The sequence below is a fragment of the Pongo pygmaeus genome, chromosome 14 (genome assembly GCF_028885625.2).
Source record: "Pongo pygmaeus isolate AG05252 chromosome 14, NHGRI_mPonPyg2-v2.0_pri, whole genome shotgun sequence".
Classification (NCBI taxonomy): Eukaryota; Metazoa; Chordata; class Mammalia; order Primates; family Hominidae; genus Pongo; species Pongo pygmaeus.
The window spans coordinates 99,022,034-99,049,997 of NC_072387.2; positions in this window are offsets into that span (position 1 = coordinate 99,022,034).

Below are 27,964 nucleotides of genomic sequence, written 5' to 3' on the forward strand. Positions count from 1 at the left end.
CCAGTTCTCCTTTTGTTCTTTTATGCTCCGCTATGTGAGATCACAGTATTCCTCCACTCTGGAGGAATTCCAAGTGTTATTTCAGAAGCATAGAGCAGCCATTGCTAGATTCTAGCAACTTGATCTTGGACTACCCATCCTGCAGAACAGTGAGAAATAAATCTTTAAATTGTATATAAGTTACCCAGTCGGTGGTAATCTGTTATAACTTCACAAAATGGACTAAGACACCCACTATCAGTGCATGGATAAACAAAATATGGTATATACACACTTGATGGTTTATTTTCTTTTAGGTGTTAACTTGACTGAATTGAAGGATGCCAGGATGTCTGGTGAAGCATTGTTTCTCAGTGTATCTGTGAGGGTGTTTCCAGAGGAGATTGACATGTGCCAGTGGACTAAGCATAAGAAGACCCGTCCTTAATGCAGGCAGACTCCATCCAGTTGTTTGGGGGCCTGCCTAAGATAAACAAAGAAGAGGACTCTCTCTCTCTGTTCTGGGGCAGGATGCTTTTTCTCTTCCTGCCCTTGAACTCAGACTCCAGATGCATTGGCTTTTACACTCTATGATTTGCACCAGTGGCTTCCCAGGGGCAATAGGTCTTTTGGCTTCAAACTGGTGGCTGCATCATCAGCTTCTGTAGTTCTGAGGCTTCCAGACTAAGCCATGCTAACTGCTTCTTTGGTGCTCTAGCTTGTGGATGGCTTGTGGTGGAACTTCTTTACCTCTGTGATCATGTAAGCCAATACTCCCTAATAAGTCACCTTTCACATATATTCTATTGGTTATGTCTCTGGAGAATCCTGACTTAAACACAATTAAATGAAATGCTACTCAGGAGTAAAAATGAATTACTGATATAAGCTACAACATAAATGAATCATGAATACTTATGCTGAATAGAAGAAGCTAGAGAAAAAGAATGAATACATTCTATTTGGGTCTCTTTATGTAAAATTCTAGAAAATATACACTGCTATATAGTGACAGGAAGCAAATTGGTGTTTGCCTGGGGATGGAGAGGAGGGATCCTAAAGGGCTGGTGAGAAAGGTTACAAAGGACACAAAGGAACTTTTGGGTGTGATGGATACATTGGTTACTTATTTGACGCTGATGGCTCCACTGATGTACACATGACAATATTAAACACATGTAAAACATACTCAATTTTACACTTTAAGAGAGTATATCATGTGCCAATTACACCTCAATACATGTTTAAAAATATAGGTGGAGAAACACTATCACATATATTCCTCCTAATCATTTTTTATACCCATAATGATTTATTCTACCGCCATGCAAGCGGAGACCCTGATTTTAGCCTTTAGGTCACAATTCGCTACTTGGCTACCCGTGTACGTGATAATTTACTGTACATCTCCAACTGAATATACCACAACATTTAACTTCTACACATATTAAACTAAACATTTTTAATCAATTTAGTATTTCAATCTATTTCAGACAATGTTAATATCTAGAATCCAGTAACTACAGACAATCTTGAGGGAAATGTCAAGTTCTTCCTCTTCTATGTATCAAGAATTTCCAATAACTGGGCTTTTGCATAGAAAGAATTCCAGGATCTGGCCCTTCATCTTCTGCAATTATGTCTTCTGTCATTAAATTTTTTTTAAAAATCACAATTGACTGTTTTCTTGATGAACTTGCTAGGTTCTTTTGTGTCACACACTTCACTTCATGTTGTTCCATCTACCTGTAAATCTGCCCCTTTCATCATTTGTAAATCTTAATCCAATGCTATATTCCTTATAAAGTTTGTTCCCAAATCTCTCGCTGACTTTGGAGTGCCATTTCCTTTGGACTCACTCTATTAAATAAATATCATCATTGTATTAAATATATTAGTTTATCATATTTGTTCGAAGTCAAATATTAACTTCACTGGGAACAGGGCATGGGGGATGCATTTTCACTTGTACATGGCTAGTGCTCAGCACAGCACTTGGCATCACAGCACTTGGCTCAGCACAGCACTTGATATGTAATGAATTGCAAGATGTGAAAAAATGAACAAGATAATTGGCCAAGAAGTAACAGTGCTTCTACATGCCCAGAGAAGGCTTGTCTAGGTTAAATTTTTTTTTCTTTTCTTTAGGTATGAAAAGATAGGTTCTCAAAGCAGGCAGCAGTTTTATTTATGTGGCAGAATGTACCAGTCTGAGGTGTCATACTTAATAAGCACTCTCCGGAAATTATTTGTGTAATAATTTTTTTTAATCTAAAGAATCATTAGTGATGAGGGAGATAAGTCATAATGATACACAGTGGCCTTTCATTTGGTGGGTGGTGTGATCAATAAAGTAGTCCAGTAAGATTTATATCTGGACATAGATCAGGAGAAAATTTTTTACCCCTCAAATCCTATATGCAAGAAAGCACTTTTCATACAAATCCTGCTTGCCATTTATGAATGAAATTAACTATGCATAACTAACACTGGAATTAACTTAATGAGAAAGATATATAATAGATCAAATTGTGAATGTCATGGATCACATTAACTTTTAAGATGGTAGTAATACATTAACTGTGCCATTTCCAAACGTTCATTTAATTTATTTGTTTAGTACGTAATTTTTTATTTATTCAGCGCTCCATGATATTTCAGAGAAGCTAATGCTTCCTTTTCCCAAGTCACATATTTGGGGTTGGTAAATCAAAAAATTATGAAAGGAATTTTAACCTACCTCCCAAAAATGTTCCTTCTTCTCCTCTTCCTTCTCTCCCTTTTATTTTTGCTCTTCTTTCTTTTCCTTTTCCTCCTCATTATTATTATCATCATTATCATCATCATCATCATCATCATCATCAATCCATTACCCTTAGAAGTCATGGTAGATCATGTCTCTTTTTAAACATCCATTATTTTGCATTTATTAAAAACCTAAAGATGATTAAACACTGCTTTAAATCACATTTCACCATTCATTTCTTTTCATATTTCAAGACTGTGTTGATCTTAAAATTTAATGATACACTTATAATTTTTTTCCCTTTTAGGCCACATAGTATAATTAGATGTGATTCATAAAAAGCATTTAACATATAATTTTCTAACATACATTAAACTACAATTTTAGGGCAGTAAAATGTGGTAACCAGGGACTGGGACAATGGAGCGTTGAGTGTGTTGGGGAGACATTGGTCAAAGAATACAAAATTTCAGTTAGCTACGAGAAATAAGTTCAAGAGATCCATATCACATCATAGTGACTATAGTTAACAACAATATTATCTCTTCTGAAAAAATACTGAGAAAGTAATTTTCAATGTCCTCATCACAAAATAACTTTGTGCAGTAATGAATACATGAATTAATTAGATTTAACCATTTTGCTATATATGTATATATTTCAAACAGCATGTTGCACGCAATAAATGCATACAATTTTACTTGTCACATAAATAAAAAGCCGCATATTTAATTAAAATCTGAAACATTTCTAAATAATTTTATTAAGCAATGTACTGCATAGGATTTTAATGACCAAATAGAATGTTACACACATATATGTGCACATACTTAAATATAAATACATACATATATAGAGAGAGAGAGACACACACATTTCACAGGCAAGGTCTAAGTTATTATAAAATAATTTATCCTCTAAAATTTCTGGTTGTCTTTAAGTTTCTTGAAGAACTGTATTATGTGAAGCTTCATGCATACACACTGAAGTCACTAGACAGATAGATAATATTAATGAAACAAAAATGTACTTCCTATCAATACAATATGATTTGGAATATGAAAACTTACATTTCGAAATTGACATTTAAGAATAATACAATATTTACAAAAATTTTAATTTTGAGAAAATTTGACTGTTTTCAGGTCAATATACTTCATTGAAAACAAAATATTCTGAAAGGAATAAATTTACAACCAAAAAAATGCCTTAGTTCCAGTCAGGCACAGAGAGTGGGTCTCACCAGTTAATCTCCAGTCTAACATATTCTTCCCCCTTGATGTTAGGCATGGCCAAGTATCTCATTTTGAACAACACACTGTGAGCAAATCCTATTCCTTCTCCTACTATGATACCCAGGAACGTTGGAAGGGGAGACTGATTCAACTGAGTCCCTGAGTGCCATTGTAGGGTACCTTTATTTTTTTTATAACAACCTTCATTGAATATGGAGTGTGATCAATACAAAATATTGTTTGTGTTAAACTGCTTCATTTTCAGTGTTGTTTTTGGTGTTATTCTATCAACAATTATTTAAGCAGGAAGCCAAGAATGGTAATGATGCCTCATATTTTTCCTTGAATACCTTTAAACCACAGTGTAAAGCCACCAGTTTGCAGTAAATGACTTGTGGGATTTGTTTTATGTTTTATTTATTTATTTGTATTTTATTGTGATTAAATATATGTATAATAAAATTTGCAACCTTATCCCCTTAAAATGGTCTTCTATAAATTCATAATGTGCAAACATCACTACTACTCATCTCCATAACTCTTTTCATCTCGTAAAACTGAAAGTCTATGTCTATTAAACAACAAATTCTTATAAACTCTGTCACCCAGCACCTAGCAACCACTCTTCTACTTTCTATAGTTTTGACTACTTTAAGTATATCATGTAAATGGAATCATACAGTCTTTGTCTTTTTTGTGACTGGCTTATTTCACTTAGTATATTGTCTTCAATACTCATTCATGTTGTAGCATGTGTCAAAATTCCCTTCCTTCTTAGCCTGAATAATATTTTATGGTATATGTATACCATATTTTGCTTATCCATGTATCTGTCGTTGGGCAATTGGGTTGCTTCCACATTTATCTATTGTAAATAATGTTGCTAAAAACATGAGTGTACAAGTATCTCTTCAGGATTCTGCTTTTAATTGAGGGGGGTACAAAACCATAAGTGGAACTACCATACTCTTTTCCATAGAATCTGTTCCATTCTATGTTCCTACCCACAGTGCACAAGGAATCCAATTTCTCCACATCTTCATCTGTTATATTCTATTTTGTTTTCTTTTTTTTTGATAGTTGTCATCCTAAAGGGTATTTCACTGTAGCTTTGATTTTCATTTATCTAATGATTAGTGATGTTGAACATATTTTTGTATACTTATTGGCCATTTTTACATATTCTTTGGAGAAACATCTACTCAAGCCATTTGCCTACTTTTGAATCTGGCTGTTTTTCTGTTGTTGAATTTCAGTAGTTCTCTATATATTCTGTTTATCAATCCCTTATCAGATACATGATTTGCAAGTAGTTTCTCCCCTTCTGTGAATTATCTTTTTCTTCTCTTGATAATGCCTTTTGATGGACAAATATTTTTAATTTTCATGAAGTCCATTTTGTCTACTTTTATTGTTGCCTATGCCTTTGATGTTACTACTGTTTTGTATTGATGTGACATTTTAGAATGAAAACGAAGCAGGTACTCATTCATACATATGCATCTAGATTACAAACTCATGTAGGTAAACAGGTATATTGCTTAAATCAAAACATGAATTAATAAAATGCAGAGGATATATGACCATGAGCTAATCATAAACTATCAGAAAATTTCTCTCCTTGATAACTCTCTGTTAAGGATTGGGACTATGTATGTGGAAAATAAAGTGTGGACTAGGTTTTAGAGATTAAGGAATCCTGCAAACACTTTTTAATCTTATTAAATGTTTGCTAACCTAGAAAATTGCAGTGATTAATGGGTTGTCATTTTTCTGGGGATGATGGAGTAATGCAGTCACATATTGGTAGCCTGCAGGCCAAATCCATTTCACATATGAGTTTGGTTTGGCTTGGATGGTTGTAGCTCAAACAATATTTTTAAACAAAGGAATAAAGTATTGTTCTACATTCTAAAAATACGCTTACCCACTTTTTCTTCAAAAACCACAAGGTTTTTCAAAGATCACATTTAGGTGGATAGCACCTGCATTTATTTCAAAAGGTATAAATGCTTCATTATAAAAGAGTCTCCACATCTTACATTTTTATGCTCATACTCAACTGGCTTTATTTATTTTTCTTATCTTCTGGGCAAGTGCATATTTTCATATTTTATTACGAGGAGTAAACAATTTGAGTGATAATGAGCATCATTCATTTTGAAAATTAACAATCAGGGTGCAATTCAATAATTATCTAATGATAGGGTCACTAAGAACTAATCACTTATTTTGAGCCTATAACTTTCAGTGAAACTGATGTAACAATATAAAGGAGGTGGACAGAGAGAAGAAGAATGAGCATTTGGATTAAACAAATGAGAGCCACAAACTAAGAGATTTGTTTCAGAACATAAATCTAGATAATTAAGCCTTTGGTTTGATAAATTTTTAATAATTTTACCCAGCAACTATGGGTATTTATGTATATTTTTTGATGACTTTGTGTTCATCAATTAGGTTCTTAAGTCTTAAAATGTAATAGTGTTAACAATGAAAGAACTGTGGAAATGTAAATAAAAATGTTTCTTGCACTTCAGAAATAGACTGAAATTCCTGTGCTCTTGATATATAGAAATGAAAATGTTAATAGCTGTTCTTTGTTAATTGCCTCAGTCAGTCAAATATTGGCTGTGTGCCTGTTCCGTGAAAGACACTGTGCTAGGAACCTAAGTATATCAGTTTAAAGAGAAAATGCTACATATATGTTACTGGTTTGCCTACATTCTGTGGTGTGAGGAGAAAACGAAAAGTAAATATCATGCACAAATAATATGTTTTTTTAATGTTTTGGAAAACTTGAGGAGGATGAATTGTATCATGAATGCTGAAATGAGTGGATAGGATGTGAAATAGGTTGTTATTTCATTTTAAATAGGATGAAAATGGTAGATTTTATTAATAGGGTGGAATTTAAGCAAATATTTGAAGTGAGTTAGGTTGGTGAATATCCAGAGGAGCATCCCTGATAAAAGGAAGAGGCAAAGCGAGAGGAGACAAGAAAGGATTACCCTTGGATTATTAAAACAAAACAAAACAAAACATTAAGGTGACCTTGAAAGGGGAATCAGTGGAAAAATAGTGGGGGACGAAGTGTGAGAGGTAAATGGGAGCCTGACTTGTTAGTCCCTTATAGTGACTTTGGCTGTTTCTTTGCATAAAATGCGGAATCACTACAAGGCTTAAAGCAGAATAGTAACATAACTGGCTCGCATTTTCAAGGTATCACCTTAGCGGCTGTCTGGAGTATAGAATGTACCCTTCTAAGGACAGGAGAAGGAGGCTAGTGTAATAATCTGGAGAAGCATTGCTATTGGCTTGAACCAAGATAATCAGAGTGATGATCAGCGGTTACAGTTTAGGTGTATTTCCACGGTGGTGCCAAGCAGATTTGCTGAGGTATTGATCATGTTTGGAAAAAAAAAAAAAAGAAGAAAGGAAGAAGGAAAGAAAGAAAGAAGAAAGAAAGGAAGGAAGGAAGGAAGGAAGGAAGAAAGAAAGAAAGAAAGAAAGAAAGAAAAGAAAGAAGAGAAAGAAAAACAATATGACCCCAAATTATTATATTTAAATAAGTACAAGGGGGACACTTTGAGTAAAGGAGGATGAGGTGGGGCATGGGGAATAGTTTCAAGGAAGAAAGACCAGAGCTTGATTTGACATTGATTTATCTCTATTAGGCCTGTATGTCAACTGGTTAGATGAATTTGCAGTTGAAAGCAGCAATCTAGAAAAAAATGAAAATTATTGGCAAAAATATAATTTTTAAAGATAAAATTTAATGAGATTATAAAAGGAAAGATTCTAGACAGGAAATAGATGAGTATCCGGAGCTGTGAAATATGGAATAGTCATCATTAATAGGTGAAATATCGGCAAAGTTATTGAGGAGCAAATTTTGAGATAGGCATTGTGCTAGTTTCCAGTGGCTGCCTTAACGAATTATCACAAACTTGGTGATATAAAACAACAGAAATTTATTATTTCACAATAGTGGAGATCAGACGTTCAACCCAGTTTTAATGGGACATGATCCCTCCAGAGGCTCTGGGGAGAAGCTTTCCTTGCTTCCTCCAGCTCCTGCCAGGTTTTCTTTGCTGTGTTCACATCACTCCAATCTCCCTTTCAGTCTCACATCACATTTTCTCTTTTGTATGTGTCAAATCTCCCTCTGCCTCTCTCCTATAATGACATTTCTGATTGAATTGAGGACCTACTTCAATAATTAATAGTGATCTTTCCATGACAAGATCCCTGACATAAACACATCTTTTTTCTTTACAAGTTAATATCCACAGGTCCCAGGGATAAGGAGTTGATATCTTTCAGAGGTCATTATTCTGACAAATACAAGCAAAAAATAAGAGTGTGTTCTGTCCATTACAGCTAAATTTGAGCAATAGGTCCAAGGAGTTTTGCTGCAAAGGGGAATGAAGCAATTGGGCATAAACTGAAGAGTAAACTCAGGTCAGGATTATTACTATTTTTTTTTAAGGTGAAAGTAATGTAGTGGAAGTGGCGAGTAGGGATTGATAGTGATCAAAAAGATGAGTGTATCTGTGTTGGTGTTCTTTGCTAAATGTCAAAGTTTGGGAGCCCCCAGAAATAGGTCTTATAACAAGAATGAATTCAAATATTAAGAGTTTATTTGAATGATACAAGAATGAAGGAATGAGAGGAAAGGAAGAAAGGAAGCCAGTAAGTGTGTGCTGTGAGATGACCACTGTGGGGAATTGGTGTTTAGTAATACCAAGACCTCTGAAAGACCACATGAAATACACTTAGGGTTTTATCTCTCAAAGGACAAGAGTTGCAATAATTTACTCACCAATTCCTTTCTATCATTGAGTGAGGGCACTACTGGGATCATTAACTATGCAGCACTTCTGAGCTGTCCTGTACTTAGGCTGAACTGATCCCTGCAGATGAAGACTTCATGGGGAATCACAGGTTCTGGAAGTAGAAACTCCTTAGTATATAAGAGCAAAACTGAGTATCATTGGGTGATGGACAAGGTACCAACAGGAACTGATACAGAAAGGGAGAGAGATAGGGTAAAGTGCTCAAAGATCAGTATATTTTATTTGTATCACTTGTTTAACAGCTTTCACATCCCTCTGTTGAATATCTATGTATCTATATATATCTCTATACAACTATATCTATCTACCTGTAGTTTAAATAAAAAAGATAAATTAGATAAATTGATACACTTGAAGCCTAGAGGAGAATTTTTTTACAGTGCTAGTATCTACCACCTTTTAATTAAATGTCAATGATGGCATTTACCAAGATTGCTCCAAAGCATAACAAACAGCATATATAGTGAAAGGACTAGCGTGTGACATATTTTAGAAATACAGTAACCAGAACCTTTGCTTCATTATAGCAGCAAAAATTTTTTCAGCATGTGCCACAGATGTATTTAAACCATAGAGACATGGATCTTACCATTTTAAAACTTGCTTTGATTATTTCATATTTTCTGGAAAAGAAATACTTAATTTATGTCCAAGTTTAATTGAATTGAAACAACACCCTTATCTCCCATAGATAAATTTAGCTTATAATGAACAGAGGAAGATGGACATATTTTTATTACCATTCCTCTTTGAGATTTATGATGAAATTAAGTGATGTTTGTTTTCATCAACAAATTTACTTTAAAAAGTGAAAAATTATCCATGACAAAGAAATGAGGGTATTAGTCCTTCATTTCTATTATACATGTTTAATAGAATATATGTATGTTCTTCTTTTCATTTTTATTATAACTTTTTTTGTTTTACATATGAAGAATATTTCTTTGAAATTGGTTAATTATTAACAAAGAAATCAATATATTGAGGTTATTATAAACCTATTGAAAGAAAAATGATTATATCCTTCCAACTTTTAATTGTATTGAAAATAACAGACTGATTCTATTCACAATACTAAGATAAACAATAATTAAATTTAATTTATAAACTTTATCTTTTGTATTTTTAGATAATACAATATGTATATTTATTACCTGAGAATCTATTTTTAAGCATTAAGTCAATATCTGTACTGCGAGAAAATATTTCTAACATGCTTTCACTCTGCCCTTTAGAATTTAGTCCAATAATCACCAAAATCACAACTCTGTCCCTTAGATTTCCCTTCTTACTCTGACAGAAAACATGATTTTTTCCTGAGAACATCGATTTCCCTGCAAATATCTTAGGCATTGTTTTCTAAGGCTTTGGTAATCCATTGCCATAAACCAGGTAGATTAAAACAACAGAAATTTATTCTCAAAGACTGGAGTTGAGAAGCCCACAATCAAGGTGTTAGCAGGTGCTTCTCTCTGAAAGCTCTACAGAAGAATTCTTCCTTGCGTCTTTCAGCTTCTGGTAGTTGGCAGTAATTGTGTCATTCCTTGGAGTCTCTCCATCACACCACTCTCTGCCACTGTTATCTCATGGTCTTCTCTCTGTGTGTCTATATGTCTGCGTCTCTTCTATTATAAAGTATCTTTGATTATATTTGATCAGGGCCCATCCTAATGACCTTGTCTTAATATGATTACATCTCCAAAGACCCTATTTCCAAATAAGTTCACCTTCACAGCTACTTGGGTTTCGGTTTCACATATGATTTAGAGGGATACAACTCAACCCACAACTGGCACTGACTGATTTTATAAGTTTAATTTAATGAAGACTCATGTAGGACAGTATGTGTGTTTTCCACCACAGCTCTAGTAACACTGGATGGAAAAATGCTCTCTTTCTGAGAGTTACCTCCAGAACCTTTTTTCTCCAACTGGCCTAAAACAATCAGGCCTTGACTCTTATGTGCTCTCATTATGTCAGCCAATAGCCTCTCATTTTTTTAATGATTTTTTTTTAACTAACTCCAATATCTCCAAATCTAACTTGATCTTGAATCTTGGTCAATTTTATATAGATGTAGGAGGTCCTTCCAATAATCTGGACTCTCAGCTCTTGGAATTTGTCTTCCTCTATAAGTTTGTCCTTCATCCTATTGTGACCAATTATTCCCTTTGTCATAACCAAACCGTTTGTCTTTATCAATGGCGACACATTGTCTATAATTACAAAAGCATACATTCTGCTTGCTGTCCATTGGCCTTTGTACTTTGAGTGTATTCTCTCCAGCTTCCTCACACCAAAATCTTTTGACTAATGAATATTTAAGCTTCATTAATTATATTGCCTTTGCCCTATTCCTATCTCTAACCTCATATACCTTGTTTCACCTTTAAAAAAACACTTTGTTTTAACATTTTGCTTTTTAAAGATGAAATTCCACAGTCAGACATTTTTATCAATTGCTTTCATGTATCCTCAACTCCATTTCTCTGTTTATTTTGATTACATACAAAATTTTGATTACATATAAATTTCTCCATAATAAACATCCAAAACTCTGCAGCAGAACCTGGCTGAAAAGTTATTCATAGCTATGCTCATTGTTCACTGTAATTTATAAGTACAAAAGTGAAAGTTTATCCTGAATGCAATCTGGCATCTTCCTTTCAGCTTCCCAAAAATCTTACTTTGTTTCGTTATTATTCACTCCACATCTCTCCTGGGTACTTAGTTCATAACTTCTACATTCTTCTCAACCTCTAACTTTACCCCCCACTCCATCTTATTTAACTGATGTAGCCTCCTATTTCACTAGGAAAATTGTAGCACTCAGAAGATGACTTGGTCAAAATCTCACTATTCCATTTGTCTGAGCACTTGCATGCACAAATATATAATGTGGATTCTTATCAAAATAAGAAAACACATGTTTGCAGTATTTTGAGATTTGACTATATATTTGTTCTAGATTGGCAAGTTCTATCTCACATTTTGTCTGGCTTTAGAACTAAAATAATTTTGAGACAAGACTGACAAACCGTGTGCGTGTTTGTGTGTGTGATTTCTCTGAGGGGTTGTTCTAGTTTCTAGCAAGTTCAAATATTTAACTTGCAAAGATGTCATAGGAGGTAATAGAATTGTTTGTATGTTATTGTATAAAAACTACACTATTCAAAGAAAATTAATCAAAGGTTTTTTTGGCTGTGAAAGCATCAATATTTGAAATTTGTAATAGAATTTATAACTAAAAATATTTTGTTTCATTCAATTCTCTCTTCTTTCTGCATGCTTGTGTTTGCTTACTAATGTTTGTAAATTTCAGTTCACTCATTCAGAATGCTTTCTAGTTTAATAAGAACTACAGTTTAAAGTATTAGATAGTAGATAACCAATAGATAAAAATTGAAGGAAACATATTTTATTATGAAACAAAATATTATTTTATAAATATTACGTTAACACATAATATATAAACATTTAAAAATATACCTGACTAGACCAAAAATTCTATAGGAGAGAAATCATATATTTATCTTTCTAAACTTCAACAAACCTATCAAAATATATGGATGCATTGCTATTCAATGAATGGCTTTTCCAATGTATTAGTCATGAAAGAAAGCAAATGCAGTCATTGTTTATTTAAAATTTAAACTCAACTGTAAATTATTTTCATATGATTTCTCATATATTCTTGATACTGTGAGATTTTTGTGATAACGCTATTGTTTTTCATCAGCATATCCTTGTAGATAGTTTATTATTGGTTTTTCAGATCAAACATATGGTTAATGGAAATGATGGAAAATACAGCTGTCTTCTCTGTTAGGCCCTTGGAAACATGTTATCCAGAAGTAACTCTTAGCATGAAATTGCTGTATTCTAGCATTACACATGATGAATGAGTAGTGTAATTCCCACGTGGATTGTCACATTACAGAGGCCTATCAATCCAAAATTTTATTGTTAATGGCAATGAGCTCTGTGCATAATAGCTGACACATTAGCACAGAAATGCTTCTTTTTTGCCACAAATGTATTGCTGAAGCTGTTTAATACTTGTTTGCTTACCCATAATGGTGCAAAAATGCATCTACAATTACTGTCATGGGGCTGAGCCTATACCATCTGGTGTGGAATAAAAATGTTTGTATCCAAGCTTCCTAGAGCAGAATATATATTCTGAACCATTATTGTAAAGACATTCATTTTATCTTATAACTTCTTCACTATATGAGCACAGACTAATGAGCATAAACACAGTTGAGGCTAGAAAAATTCTGGAAAATATTATGTTTGGTAAAATAGTGTTCACTCTCTCACCCAGAAAATAATAAACATACCTATGTATCTATAGGTTGTCTTCAAAATATTTATTGACTTACTGAATGTCCAAAATATATTGTGAATATCCAAAATATATTGTGAATGTCCAAAAAATATTGTGAATATCAGAATGCCACCCTAAAGTTAAATAAGAGTTGATTTAGATAATATTTATTAACCCAGTGTTGCTTTTGGTTCATGTTTATGAGTTTCAATAATTATATTATCCCCTTATCTTCATAAAAAATTTTCAAAGTCCTACATCCTGCAGAACTTTATATTAGGGTTAAGAAGGAGTCATATTTTTAAAAGAAAGCAGAATAGAATGGGACATCTTATATGGTTTGGCTGTGTTCCCTCTCAAATCTCATCTTGAACTGTAGCTCCCATAATTCCCAAGTGTTGTGCGCAGGACTTAGTGGGAGGTAATTGAATCATGGGGCCATATCTTTCCCATGCTGCTCTTGTAAAGTGAGTAAGTCTCATGATCTGATAGTTTTATAAAGGGGAATTCCTCTACACAAGCTCTCTTGCCTACTGCCATGTAAGATGTGACTTTGCTCCTCATTCTCCTTCAGCCATGATTGTTAGATCTCCCCAGCCATGTGGAACTGTGAGTCGATTAAACCTGTTTCCTTTATAAATTACTCGGTCTTGGGTATGTCTTTATTAACAGTGTGAGAAAAGACTAATACAACATTCAAAATTTTAACAAGGCAAATCATAAAATTAATCTTATCCAGATAACTGACAAAAAAGAGACATAAACATACAAAATCAGCTTATTTTCTTGAATATAAAGTCTGAAGAAATGGTAATTCTCCCTTAAGCAATCTGTAATTGAGTGTTACCTGTTTAAAATGCTGAGAGTTGTTTTGTTCTGGATCTAAATAACTTTGTTATAAAACTTATTTGGAAGAACAAACACAAAAGAGTGAACAGAAACATACTACAAAAGCAGAGTGAGAAGCCAAGTAAGTGCTGTCAGTTATTAAAACATATTTTAAAACCTATATAATTACAGAGGTATGACATTGGCAATGAATAGACATAATCAGTGAAATAGAATACAAAATTCAGAAAATTTCCCAATTTTGTGTATCTCACAACCACAAAGTTTACACTTCAAATCAGTGAGGTATTGATGTACACATACAGACAAAATGTTACCAATTAAACCCATTTCTATGCAGGACCAAATTTCAGATGGATCAGAATTAAATGTAAAAAAAAGAAGGCAACCATAAAAAAAACTGGGATAAATTGCAAATTTATTTCCTCCATAATGTGCAATAAGTAGCAATTTTATATGGCTGAATATTAAAGAACCTCAAATTTTAATAATAAAGTAACAATCGTGCTTTGCTCTTGCTTCTGCTGGGCAGTTTTTCGTATCTGGGCTGGGCTTAGCTGCTCTCAGTGTGGCTTGATCAAGTATCTTCAGACAGTTGGTGGGTCTGTTAGGGACAGGCTGGATCCAAATGGACTCAACCTTATATCTGGAGGTTGACTCAGGGTCAGCAAGGGTAATAGTCTCTCACCGACAAGCAAGCTAATCCCGGTTTGTTTGGGTTCCTAGAGCAAGAAGATGATCATAACCTCCAGGGTATGAGGATTGTTTTGCTCTTGTTTCTATCACTCACCTTCACTAATGCCTCATCGACAATTATTGCAAATTACTTTGTTGTTTCAGACTGAAGGAATGAGAAACAGATTCATCTTTGTATGAAAGGAGTGAAAATTCCTGATCATTTTTATAATCTACCAAACCTGAAAATGAAGTATAATCCTTCATAACTATGTATTAAAACTCTGGAGCACTAAGGGTAATTATAAATAAATTTGATAAATTAAAGTTTTTAAATTATGAAAAAAGAATATGCAGAGTAAAGAGAAAACAAACTGAGGAAAGACACAATTGTAAAATATATCACAGACAAACTGTTATAGTCCTACCTAGAAATGCTTCTAAAAATAGACACAGAAAACCATCAACCCAGTGGGGAGTTGAGGGGGAACAAGAGCTATAGAAATAAAGAGACAGAGGGCATGGTGGTTCACACCTGTAATCCCAGCACTTTGGTAGGCCACGGCAGGAGGATCACTTGAGGTCAGGAGTTCGAGACCAGCCTGTTCAATATGGTGAAACTGTGTCTTTGGTAAAAATACAAAAATTAGCCAGGTGTGTTGGTGCGTGACCTGTAATCCCAGCTATTCAGGAGGCTGAGGCAGGATAATTGCTTGAACCCACGAGGCAGAGGTTGCAGTGAGCCGAGATCCTGCCAATGCACTCCAGCCTGGGAGACAGAGCAAGACTCCAAAAAAAAAAAAAAGAAAGAAAAGAAAAGAAGAAAGAAAGAAAAGAAAGAGAGAGAAAGAGAGGAAGGAAGGAAGGGAGGGAGGGAGGGAGGGAAGGAGGGAAAAGAAGGAAAAGAAAGAAAGAAAGAGAGAAAGAAAGAAAGAAAGAAGAAAGAAAGAAAGAAAGAAAGGAAAAGAAAAGAGAAAAGAAAAGAAAAGAAGGAGAAAGGAGACAATTCACAGAAAAAGAAATGCGACGTGAGTCGTTCTTCACCGAAACCTAAAGTTGTTCCACATTCTACAGTAAGAAAAATAAATATTAAAAAATATTGTGATACCAAATTTTACATACTGGATTGGCAAAGACAGAAGTTTGACCTCATCCTCACTGGTGAGGTTGTGAGAAAATAGCTCTTTCTTGAAATATTAGAAATATCTAATGAAAGGAATGTGTTAACATTTACCAATCTTACATATCCTTTTCCATTTGTTGCAACAATCTCACATATCCTTTACCATTTGTTGCAACAATCTCACATATCCTTTACCATTTGTTGCAACAATTATATATTTAGATAAATATAAAATCTAAATATATAGAAAGGCAAATGCACAAATCTCTTCATTACAGGACTATTTTTCATAGAAAAGGATGGAACCGACTTAAACGCTTATCTCAAAGAGAGTTGGTTGAACAAACCTACACACAACAATATGTTCTGCAGCCATAGGACGAATAAGCAATATTTTTATATTCTTCTATGGAGTGATTATAAGAATCTGAGTTTTGTAAAGATAAATGAACTGTATTTAATATACTAATGGCAGTCATGCAATTGAATATTGAACACTAATTACTTGAAATGTATTAAATATCAATTAATTATTACTAAATATTTGAGGGGTGATAATGATATTCTGGTTATTTTTTAATAGTCCTTAAATTTAGAGATAATTATTGCATTATCCATAGTTAAAAACATATATCTAGGATTTACTTTCACATAAAATAATGAAAGAATGTGAGCAAAGATACTGATGATTGGCCATGATTAATGATTTTTGAACCAGGAAGTCTATAAATGGTGCCACATTACACTATTCTGAACCAAAGAGTAACAGAGGCTGAAATTCAAATAAAGGGGTTTATTGTTGGTCTTAGAATGGCAACTGAGAAACACAGATTCCAGAGGTATCTGCAATTGTGTCCTGACCAGCTATTTTTGAGTCAGACTTTTAAAGGAATTAAGAAGTTAGTACTCAATAGCTCATTCAAAACCTACTATTGTGATTGGTGGTAAAGTGTTATCATAACAGTTCATTGGCTTCTAGAAAAAAATTCCTTGAATCTGAGGTTTAGAAAAATTCAGTTCTCAGCATAAAGTCTTTTTTATCAGTGTCAGCAATTTTCGTCTGCAGCATCAAGTACATTCTGAGGTCAGGCAGTTGTAAAATGGCAAGCAGAAACAAAACGGCATTGCTCTGATCATGTCCAGTTGTCTTCCTTCCAAACTACTCTCTATAGTTTTGTAGATGTGCACATTTTTTACATAATGTGATATTAAAACAGATAAAGAAAAAGTAGGAAATCATATTACTTTCAAATATCAAGGGGATGCAAATATTATGAGTATCACTTTATACCAAACTTAACCAACCAGTATTTAAAATGAAAGCCCTTAGATAAATTTACTGGAATTCTAAAATTAGGAATTTTCTTTGTATCTTAAAACAGGAAGAAGTCTTGGAAAGACTGCTTGGAAGACAAGAAAATATGTTTTCTGCACTCTTGATTATTCATGGAAGCTACAAGCTCTTTTCCCCTGTACCTTAAGCATTTGAAAAATGTGTGTAACATTTTAAAGTATAGCTGTCAACAGAATAATTTGCCTTAATTTAAAATTTTAAATTACACATTTTAAAACAGAACTAGACAGAATTGATAATTACATTACAGAGTTACAACACATGTTTTGAAAACTCTAATAGTATCTAGACTAATTAAACATTTATTTTTTAAGTCTATTTAGAAAGCATAGTTATATAAGAGCACTCAATACCATAGAAATAAAAAAAAAAATTAGTAGGCCCAAGATGAAGGAGTGATGAAGAGACTAGTGTATTGCTCAAAGGAATTAAGAGAATGAGGGCTTCAAGGAAAAATTAGAGCACTTACTATCAAGCCAAAACCTGACAAAGGTTGTTAGAGAGATGGAGACCATGAATCAGTACCAGTACCAGCTACAAATATATATGTAAATATACATATAAATATATGTGTAAGTAACATAAAATTACATGAATACTGTGTATTTTAAGAATCATTAAATATTAGAGATATTTAAACACAATTTATAATACTAGTGTATCTAAAGATTGAAAACGTAGTTTTTTGTAATCATTGGGCAAAACAGAATAATTCTTAATTAAAACATAAAGCCCTTAAATAGACTAGTATTAGTAAATATTTCCTTGTATCATGTATGTATGCGCTTGTGTATATTTACATGTGTATATGTGTGTCTGTACATATATATATACACACAAAAGAAATTACACTTGCACACATATGGTCATTACAGCAGTATTCACAATAGCAAAGACATGGAATCAAACTAAATGCCAACAGTAATAGACTGGATAAAGAAAATGTGGTACATATATAATATAGAATACTATGCAACCATAAAAAAGAACTAAATCATGTCCTTTGCAGGAACATGGATAGAGCTGTGGGCCATTATCCTTAGCAAACTAACACAGAAGAAGAAAACCAAATACTACATATTTGTACTTATAAGTGTGAGCTAAGCAATGAGAACACATGAACACAAAGAAGGGAACAACACACATTGAGGCCTACTGGAGAGTGGAGGCTAGGAGGAGGAAGAGAATCACGAAACATAACTAATGGATACTAGGCCTAATACCTGGTGACGAAATAATCTGTACAACAAATTCCCATGAGTTTACCTGTATACGAAACCTGCACATGTACCCCTGAACTTAAAAGTTAAAATTAATTAATTCATTCATTACACTTCATATAAATGTGTATATATTTACCTGCACAATACATACAAACACATACATACATTTTCACATATATAATTGTAAAGATGTGTGGTGTGCCCATTTTTGTATGTGTACATAGTTCTTAAGCCAGCATCATAATTAGTAAATACACATTATTTATTAGTAGCAGTTCTACTAATATTAGGAACAAATAACATTTTCTATGATGGACTATAGACTTTAAGCTAATGAAAGAATGTGATATGTAGAAATAGGTACAAATGTTTTACTATCAACATATGTAAACATTTATGAATGCTCAAATTAAAAATATTATTTTTGTCCAAAAATTAATTAAAAACTGTTACTATAAATAAACACATTCCATTAGAGGTATATAAAATTATTGTACATACATCATTAACCCTCTATACAAAAATTTGAAAATGTAATGGAAGAAAATATAATTTGTCTAATCATAATAAAAAACAAAAAGTCTAGAAGTAAATGTAATAAAAAAAGTTCTAGATTTAAACAAAAATCAACTTTATAACACTTATGAATAACAAAAATTACATTTGAACAAATGGAAAATTGCCCATAATTTTCAATAAAAAGGATAAACATGACAAACATGCCATTTATCTATTTATTATATTCAAATGCAATTCATTTATCATTTTTTCTAAAAATTTACAATTTCTAACTTTATAAGAAAACAAACACAAACATATTTTCAAAATCTCTCTGAAAGAGTAAAGCAAGGGGAAACACTGTCTTTGCCTAATTTATATTGTATGATTTTATCAAATACATGGACAAACAGAATATTGGAACAGAATATAAATTCCAGAAATGAACTCAAGTACTTATGGCAATTTTATATATAAGGAAGTTAGAATCTCAAATCAGTGGTAATACAGATGAACATTTAAATCAATGGTTATGGGAAAACAAAGAAAAAACAAAATAAAAATTTCCGAAAACTATAAATTTTTATATTAATTTAAAGTTGAGCAAGTATTTCTTATCACTGCTAAAAACTGGAACAATGGCCAGGCGCGGTGGCCCATGCTTGTAGTCCCAGCAGGTTGGGAGGAAGAGGTGGTCAGATCACCTTAAGTCAGGAGTTTGAGACCAGCCTGGCCAACATGGTGAAATCCTTTCTCTACTAAAAATACAAAAAATTAGCCGGGTGTGGTGGCACACCTCTGTAATCCTAGCTACTCAGGAGGCTGAGGCAGGAGAATCTCTCGAAATCAGGAGGCGGAGGTTGCAGTGAGCCAAGATGGTGCCACTGCACTCCAGCCTGGGCGACAGAGTGAGACTCTGTCTCAAAAACAAACAAACAAACAAAACAGAAAAAAAAACGCAGGAACAACAAAATTTTTGATATATTTGACTAATAAAAGTTACACATTTTTTTAAAAAAATAAACGAAATCACAAACAATAAGTAGCAAGCTAAAAAACAAAAATTGAAACCCATGCCACGAAGGATTGATTTTTGTAATGTAAATGGCTCTTAGACATCAATAACAACAGAACAAATAGCTCGTTAATAAAATGTATACAAGAGGAATAAACTGACAATTATTAAAATATATGAATCATAGGAAAACATATGAAAAGGTCCTCAACCTCACTCATAATAAAATATATGAAAATTAAAGCTACAAAGAGAAATTATTTCCCCTCCATCTGATTAGCACTATCCAAAAGTTGACAGGTTTACAGCACATTCTATTCATGAAGTTGTGGAGAAACAGGGACTCTCAAACATGGCTTTTGAGAATGGAAAATGATATAACTCTCAATGAGGTGAATTTGCCAACTTCTATTATAATTAAAACTAAATTTTCCTTTTGATTCTGTAGTTTTTCCCCTAAAAATTATTCTATGATTAGACCCATATACACACAAAATTATATTTGTACATCATTATTTATTGCTATATTCTTTGAAGTAACAAAATAAAATGTAAAATATTAAAGTGCTTCTCTTTAAGGGTATTTTAAAATATACTACGCTATAACCACTTATTAGAATTAGAATATTCAAGTAATCCCGCACTTTGGGAGGCCAAGGCAGGTGGATCACTTGAGGCCAGGAGTTAGAGACCAGCCTGGCCAACATGGAGAAACGCCATCTCTACTAAAAACACAAAAATTAGCTGGGGATGGTGGCAGGTGCCTGTAATCTCAGCTACTCAGGAGGCTGATGCAGGAAAATTGCTTGAACCCGGGAAGCTGAGGTTGCAGTGAGCCAAGATCGTTCCACTGCACTCCAGCCTGGGCCACAGAGCAAGACTCGATCTCAAAAAAAAAAAAAAATGCTTAGTAGCTACACACCCAAAAATGAAGATCACTACAGTTGTATAGAAATTATCAAGATACATTGATAAAGGGCATATAGATGGTTGAGAACAGCATATATTATACATTACAAAGAGGGGAGGAAATTAAAAAAATGTTTTATTTGCATAAAGAAATGTTGGAAAAAAATTTCTGAAACTTACTTTTTTTTTTCTCCAGGGTCAGGGAAGTAGATATGGGATAGACAGAAATGTGTATAAGACGGTTTTGTTTATACTATTTTATATTGTTTTATTTTGAACCTTTTAAATGTTTTAACACTATATTACTTTTTCTAAAAAACAACTTTTTCAAAGGCTCCATTCCATATTTTGAATTACATGATTAAGTGCATATGCTTTAAAAGAGCCCCTAAGGATACAAATGATTATTGAACATTGAGAAAATCTAACTGTGGATATAGTTACTTACTATTTTGCCACTATAGTGATAGAAATTACTCCGTTGCCAATTGTAAATAGTTCCATTCTGAACACAGCCATATTCTCGAGAGGTTATTTCCAGTGTCGCATTGCAACCGGCCATCATATGTCTCAGCACATTTCTTAGGCCATCAGTAATTGGTGTATCACAACCAGAGATGACTTCCAATTTGCTCTCGTGGACAATTATGCATGGGAATTTTTATAATCACTTTATCATTGGGAAGCATATTTCATATAACACTATGAAAGTAACAGTGCTGGCCGGGCACAGTGGCTCACACCTGTAATCCTAGCACTTTGGGAGGCCGAAGTGGGCTAATCACCTGAGGTCAGGAGTTTTAGACCAGCCTGACCAACATGGAGAAAAACCCCGTCTCTACTAAAAATACAAAATTATCTGGGAGTGGTGGTGCACATCTCTAATCCCAGCTACTCAAGAGGCTGAGGCAGGAGAATCTCTTGAACCTGGGAGGCGGAGGTTGCGGTGAGCCGAGATGGCACCATTGCACTCCAGACTGGGCAACAAGAGCGAAACTCCGTCTCAAAAAAAAAGAAAAAAAAGAAAGAAAGAAGAAAAAGAAAGAAAGGAAGGAAGAGAAGAGAAGAGAAGAGGAGAGAAAGAAAATGATAGTGCTGCTAGAGTTCCCTGGCAAATAAATGCCAAAGATGACAATGTCAATGTCTAGTGATGCAAATTGATAGGATGTTTGTTTTTACTTCATTTTGGTAAATTCTGAATGTGATGCATTCTTGTGTCAACCGGAACGTCAACTTTGAAGTTAGTTCAGTTCTTTTTTTTTAGTCAGAATATTTTCTACATTTGTATATTAGTGCATTTTCCCTTTTGCATGATTCAGTTAGCTAGAATTTAATTTTATTTTTCAAATAATCTGGAATTTTGGTTCTCAACTAATTATGTATCTTTTTCTCTTTTGTAACTCTTAATTTCTGCATTTATATTTATCATTTTGTCATTCTTTTTTCTTTCTATAAATGTGTGCTCTCTTTTCAATAATCTGAGTTGCACACCTCATCTGTATGATTTCATAATTTATTTTTATTGAAAAAACCATACAAGGTACAGAATTTTCTGTGAGTATTGCTGTGCATTCAACCCAAGTGTCCTGTAACTAGTATTTCAATTATCATTCTTTCTAAAACCTCCTTTGACATAACAGCTATTGAAAAAGAAAGATTAGTGTTAAATTTCAGATAGAAGCTTGTATTCGCTTTCTGATTCATTATTGATTTCTAATTCTATTATAATTAGTTAAGAAGATATTGCTGTATTATAATTATTATATAACACTTATTTTTCTTGTTTTTGGTAATAATTATTGTGTACACATGGACATACACATATTACATATGCACACACAGCATATCATCAATCTACCTTACTGGTTATATTTCTTAAATTTTCAGTTTTTCTTCTTTTCAGTTTTTTTTGTTGTTGTTATTGTTGACCACTTAATTCCTTAATTAATGGATTCAATGAATCCATTCTAATAGGAATTAAATGTTGCCTTTATATTTGTTGCATAGTTAGGTATAATTTTTTAAATTGTGAATTGCAACATTTAGCAGAATAAAATTCAGTCTTTATCTTATGAAATGTTTCTGGCATTAATTCTACCTAATATGATATTCAGTTAACCAATCAACTTTGCTTTCTTTATCTTTAAATTTGAATGCCTACAAATACTTATTCTTTTATTTTTAACTTTCATAGAGTGCAAAGTTATCTGTTTTCAATTTAGTGGTTAGAATTATATATTTGTTCTGAAAAACAATCTTTTAAATTCACATTTTCATTTTAATTGCTTTAAGTTGTGCAAAACTGTTACTTGGGATTTTTAAGAATTTCTTTTTTGTCCACAGTTATTTTCACCTTGATTTTTAAATGTTGCCTATTTATGTTCTATTTGTCTTTCATGGCATTAACCAGGGTTCATCACTCCTGCCAATTGTTTCAAATAGTCTGTTCGTGATTGTATTCATTATTACTTTGGGTATTCTCTTTTTTAACTCATAGGGAACATTTCTCTTGCTTCTTCCTAGAGTAGCAACCATACTCATGTTTCCCAAGACTACCATTTGCTATGGGAAAAGGATGCTGCTTGCAGTGTGCAAACTATCACATAGGAGGCTGTCCACAGGAAACCTTTCAGATATCTGCTGGTTGTAAGGCTTGTCTCTGGCTAAATGGAGCTCATTGATAAAAAACAGCCGCACTGTGTATCAGCTCCTTGCAGTTTTCTGTCCCTCTCATATCTTTTCTCTTCAGTTTACCCGATTCCTCAAACGAGTCCTCTTCTTTCTCCAAGCAAAGTCATATCTAGTATCAAGGAAAAAACATATTTATTGCAATTATGCAAATATTTCTCTCTCAAAATTTCAGTTCCCTGTCTTTTCTTTGAATCTTAGATTTGGCATCTCATTATGTGTTAGGTGAAGAAAATACACAAGGCTAGGAGTTGTAGTGATAGAATAGAGAGCCACACGAAAACAGAGGAGAGTATCACAGATCAATTCTTCAAGATACAGTTGTCACTGTACTTAAATATGAAGCTAGTTATCTTTGTATGATGTATTCATATCACCTTTAAAAAGACATAGTTCTATATAGGCCAGAGCTATTATTAGTGTCATCATTGATGTCATGGGGTCTAACTAATAAGTAACATCACGATGCCAATGTTCCCAGGGTGTCTAGACAGGCATTTATCGGTTCCCTCTCATGCAATTTTGCACTGATTTTTCTGCTTTGGCTGTGAGGGCTTTGGGTCACTTTAATAGAATGTGCACTCTGTAGCTCAATAGCCACTAGTGTAAACAAGTAATTTCGAAAAGATCCATGCTGATTAACGATTAGGTTTGCAAAGTGGGGAAAACTGTTACGTACGCGGGGGGTAAAAGAATCATATGGTTCACAGTAAGTAATTTTGTATGTGATTATCTTGCCTTTGAGTCACTGTGGAGTATGATTAGTATAGATTTTTTTAACCAAAACAAAATATAAAATAATTAATAAACTAAGTGTTGTAAAATAACTACTGATTTGCTATAATTTATTCTCTGATATGCCACCTTTAATCTTATTTCCAGAAACAGTGAATGAGCATCTAATGTGCATGAAGTGACACACTAGAACAAAAGAAGCTTGGTACATAGTGGATTTGGTGTTAATGGCTACCAAACCCACCTGCATTTTAACACATGCAGGTTCTAATTTAAAATAAATACATATCCAATAAAAATTGATAATTACACACTTATATAGAGGTCCAAATTTCTTCTATACACACACACACTCATGGAGACATAACTTGATATGTTTCCCAACTATTTTCTTGTCTGCGAGCTCATGAACATGTGTACACCCTCGTATTTGCATTATAATGCTTTTAGATTTCTATGGCTTGTACTTCCGCCGCATTGTTCTCAGACCCATACCGTTATTCAGAGAGTATTATCTTGTAGTACAGCACTCCAACCACCACCTGACAACATAACTGCATCTTTTATAAGTCTTTCGGCAATCGCTTATGACCGGTGTCAGTAGATTGCCTCACTTCCTTTGTTGTAAACGATTTGAAGCATTTTCCCATAGAGCAAAATAACTGAGAATAAGGCATTTGAATATTGGTTTTAAGTGAAAAAGTCTTCCAGGAGGAAAGCACTTAAAAAAAAAAAAAAAAAAAAGGAAAACTCACACTCTTCCATGATGAAAGACCCCAAACTCATCAACTTGCCAAGAGATGACAGAATGTTTTTCAGAGGATGGTGTTATGCTGAGGGTCAGCATTAGCCTTTGCATTTGGATAGTCAGGAATGTCACTGGTGATAACTAGATAAGCTTTTGTAAAAGGTAATCCATATGGTTAATCTTGTGAATAAGATCCATCACTATCAACATGGTTGTTTTGTTTATGAGCCAGTTGACTAAGCCCAGTATCAGGTAGAAAAGAAAAAAAAGCTGACTGACATTCAAATAATGGAGTCTTCTTCAACTAGTTATTAAAAGCATTTTCTGAAGATGTGTGTGTGTGTGTGTGTGTGTGTGTGCACATTCACATAGGCAAAAATATTCTGAAAATATACGGGTATTCACAGTTTCTTCCACAGACCGCATTTTTCGGACTGTTATTAAATTTTATAATGTTTTTGCTTCCAAGTCTTTGACCTGTGGAAGTAAAAATGTTGCTGGACAAAGTTAAACATTTAAGGAAAACCATTTAAGGCTATTGCAATAAAAGAGAAAAGCAAAAAAGCAGTCGGAACTGAAGTCAATTGACAGAAATAATGGGAGAATTTTTAAAAGCTGATATGGGGGAATTATATGTCATTCATATTTGGTAATTGGTCTTACCCAAAGGTGAAGTAAACTTTCTTTTATCTTCATGACAGGAGATAGTTTCACAACTTAGAACAACGGGCCCTCTGAAGTTAGGCCCCCACCTTCCTTCAGAGCATGCGAACACTATCTTTTTAATGGTTACATTTCAAAGGGATGGCTTTGAGATCCTTGAGAAAGAAAGTACTGGGTTGTAAACTGGCAAAAGGCTTTTTGAAAAACAAAACAAAACAAAAAAACCTTATATTTCAAAAGGACAGAAAAAAATTGCAATTACAAGTTTTCTAAACTAAATGCTTTGAAAAAAAATGAGGTGAGAGATCTGTCTGGTTAGGTCATCTAGATTTTGTAAGTGCTATAAACGCAAAAAGACACCTCTCTACAATTTGTTAAGCTGAGGGAAGTAGTCAGGCCATCTTGGTCAGATCACTTTTGCCTGTTAATGAGGGTGAGGCAGGAGAATAGGGTCTGGAGGCAGGGAACATAAAGCCAATTTATGATAACTTCCTAGAACTAAATCAAATGGAAACACTTCAGCAATGACAGGAATGTGAACGGCTTTGCAACTTCACTTTATCCTCTCCTTTTATATAGACACATTGAGTAACATCCTCTCCATTTACTTAGGGTGCATACTGAGTAAATGACTTTGTAACTTGACTTTATCCTCTTCATTTACAAAGGGCATACACCAAGTAGCCAATGGGGAGCCTCTAGAAGATATTGAAACTGTAGAAAACTCTGTAACCAGGGCTCTTGAGCCCCTGTGCTCGGGCCTGCTTCCACCCTGTGGAGAGTACTTTCATTTTCAACAAATCTCTGCTTTTGTTGCTTCATTCTTTTCTTGCTTTATTTGTGCATTTTGTCCAATTCTTTGCTCAATACGCCAAGAACCTGGAGACCGTCAACCATAACAAGGGTAGATTTCTATCTATGGCAATCTCTCTTTTTATTCAAAGTGGACAACCCCATGAATGACTTGAATTTCTGGCATATAGGAAATTTTACTTTCTCTACTTTCATTCAAGCTATTTCTACAATGACTTCAGTTTCTCCATTTTCAACAAGGGATAGAGTATCTCGTAGGAATATCTGTAAACCAAATGTTAGCTTTTCTGGTTATAAGGAACTGCCCAGGAGGACGTATGGATGAATACAGGGAAATTTGACAATACAACGGAAGGAAGTACCTCATATACAGCACTTCCACTTAAAGATGGGGAGCTGATGACCATACCCAGTTTAATGGCAATTTTGATCATACAACATCCAAAATGATGGTTATTATGTGTAGCTAAGGTTATTGGGTCTCATAGCAAGCCAAAATCAGGCATTCAATACCTAACAGAATCTAGCTATAAGCCAGAATCAGTTTCTCTGAAGAATTACTGTTTAAAATTGGGCATTCAATGATTTTAGGGTCTACACTGTGATTTCTTACTTTATCTTGCCATGATATACATAATATTTCTGTTTCATAGTAGTAAGATGTCCAAGTCAGAGCTGTTTATCCTATTATTTAAAGGTTATATCTCAGCTGTTGCAAACCTCTGAGATCCAGGAAATTAAACTGGGTGCCAGACCCTGGAATATTACTGGGAATTTTCTCATGCTCTGGAAACGACATGTCTTAGTGTTTATCTAAGTTGCCTGCAACCCCCACTCATAAAATCCAGGTAGCTTAATTTCATCAATACAGTGAAACAATTGAATATCTTGTGAAATTTTTAGTCCCTAAAAGGTATTGTTGTTGTGAATTAAAAGAATAAAGGTCTATTGTTATTCTTGCTAGGTGAACATTGATATTTACCTTTAAATTTTTTTAAAAAAAAATGTATTTGACAGATGGATAGCCTCAAACAAGTTTCCAGAGATTACGTCAGTTTTCTGTAGTACATCTGGAGCTGCAGATTCAATTAGGGATAGCACCTGATTAAACTTAAAATAATCTCAAACAGTTTTGCATTAGCCAAAGAAGTGAAATACACATTTTAGAAAAATCAGTAGCCTTATACCTTTCAAGTCTCTGATTGTGACATTTCTTTCTACAATTTCTCCATGAATGTGATACTACTTTCGCTGTACTGCCTTAGTAAAGAAGGAAGTTCACTTGATTGATCCTGTTATAATGAACTTCACTCCAAAGGTAAAGGAATAATGTGGAGTTCTACCACTTAGCAAGTATGCATATGGAGCATATCACTCAATAACAGGATGGGATTACAGAACAGCTGGCCCATCATGAGATAAACTCAGGCAAATATTTCAATTATCATCTTAGTGAAAAATCCTCATTTTGGTTGGCGCATTACTGTGGTGTTTTGGGTCCCTAAGCATCAGCATCTCTGAG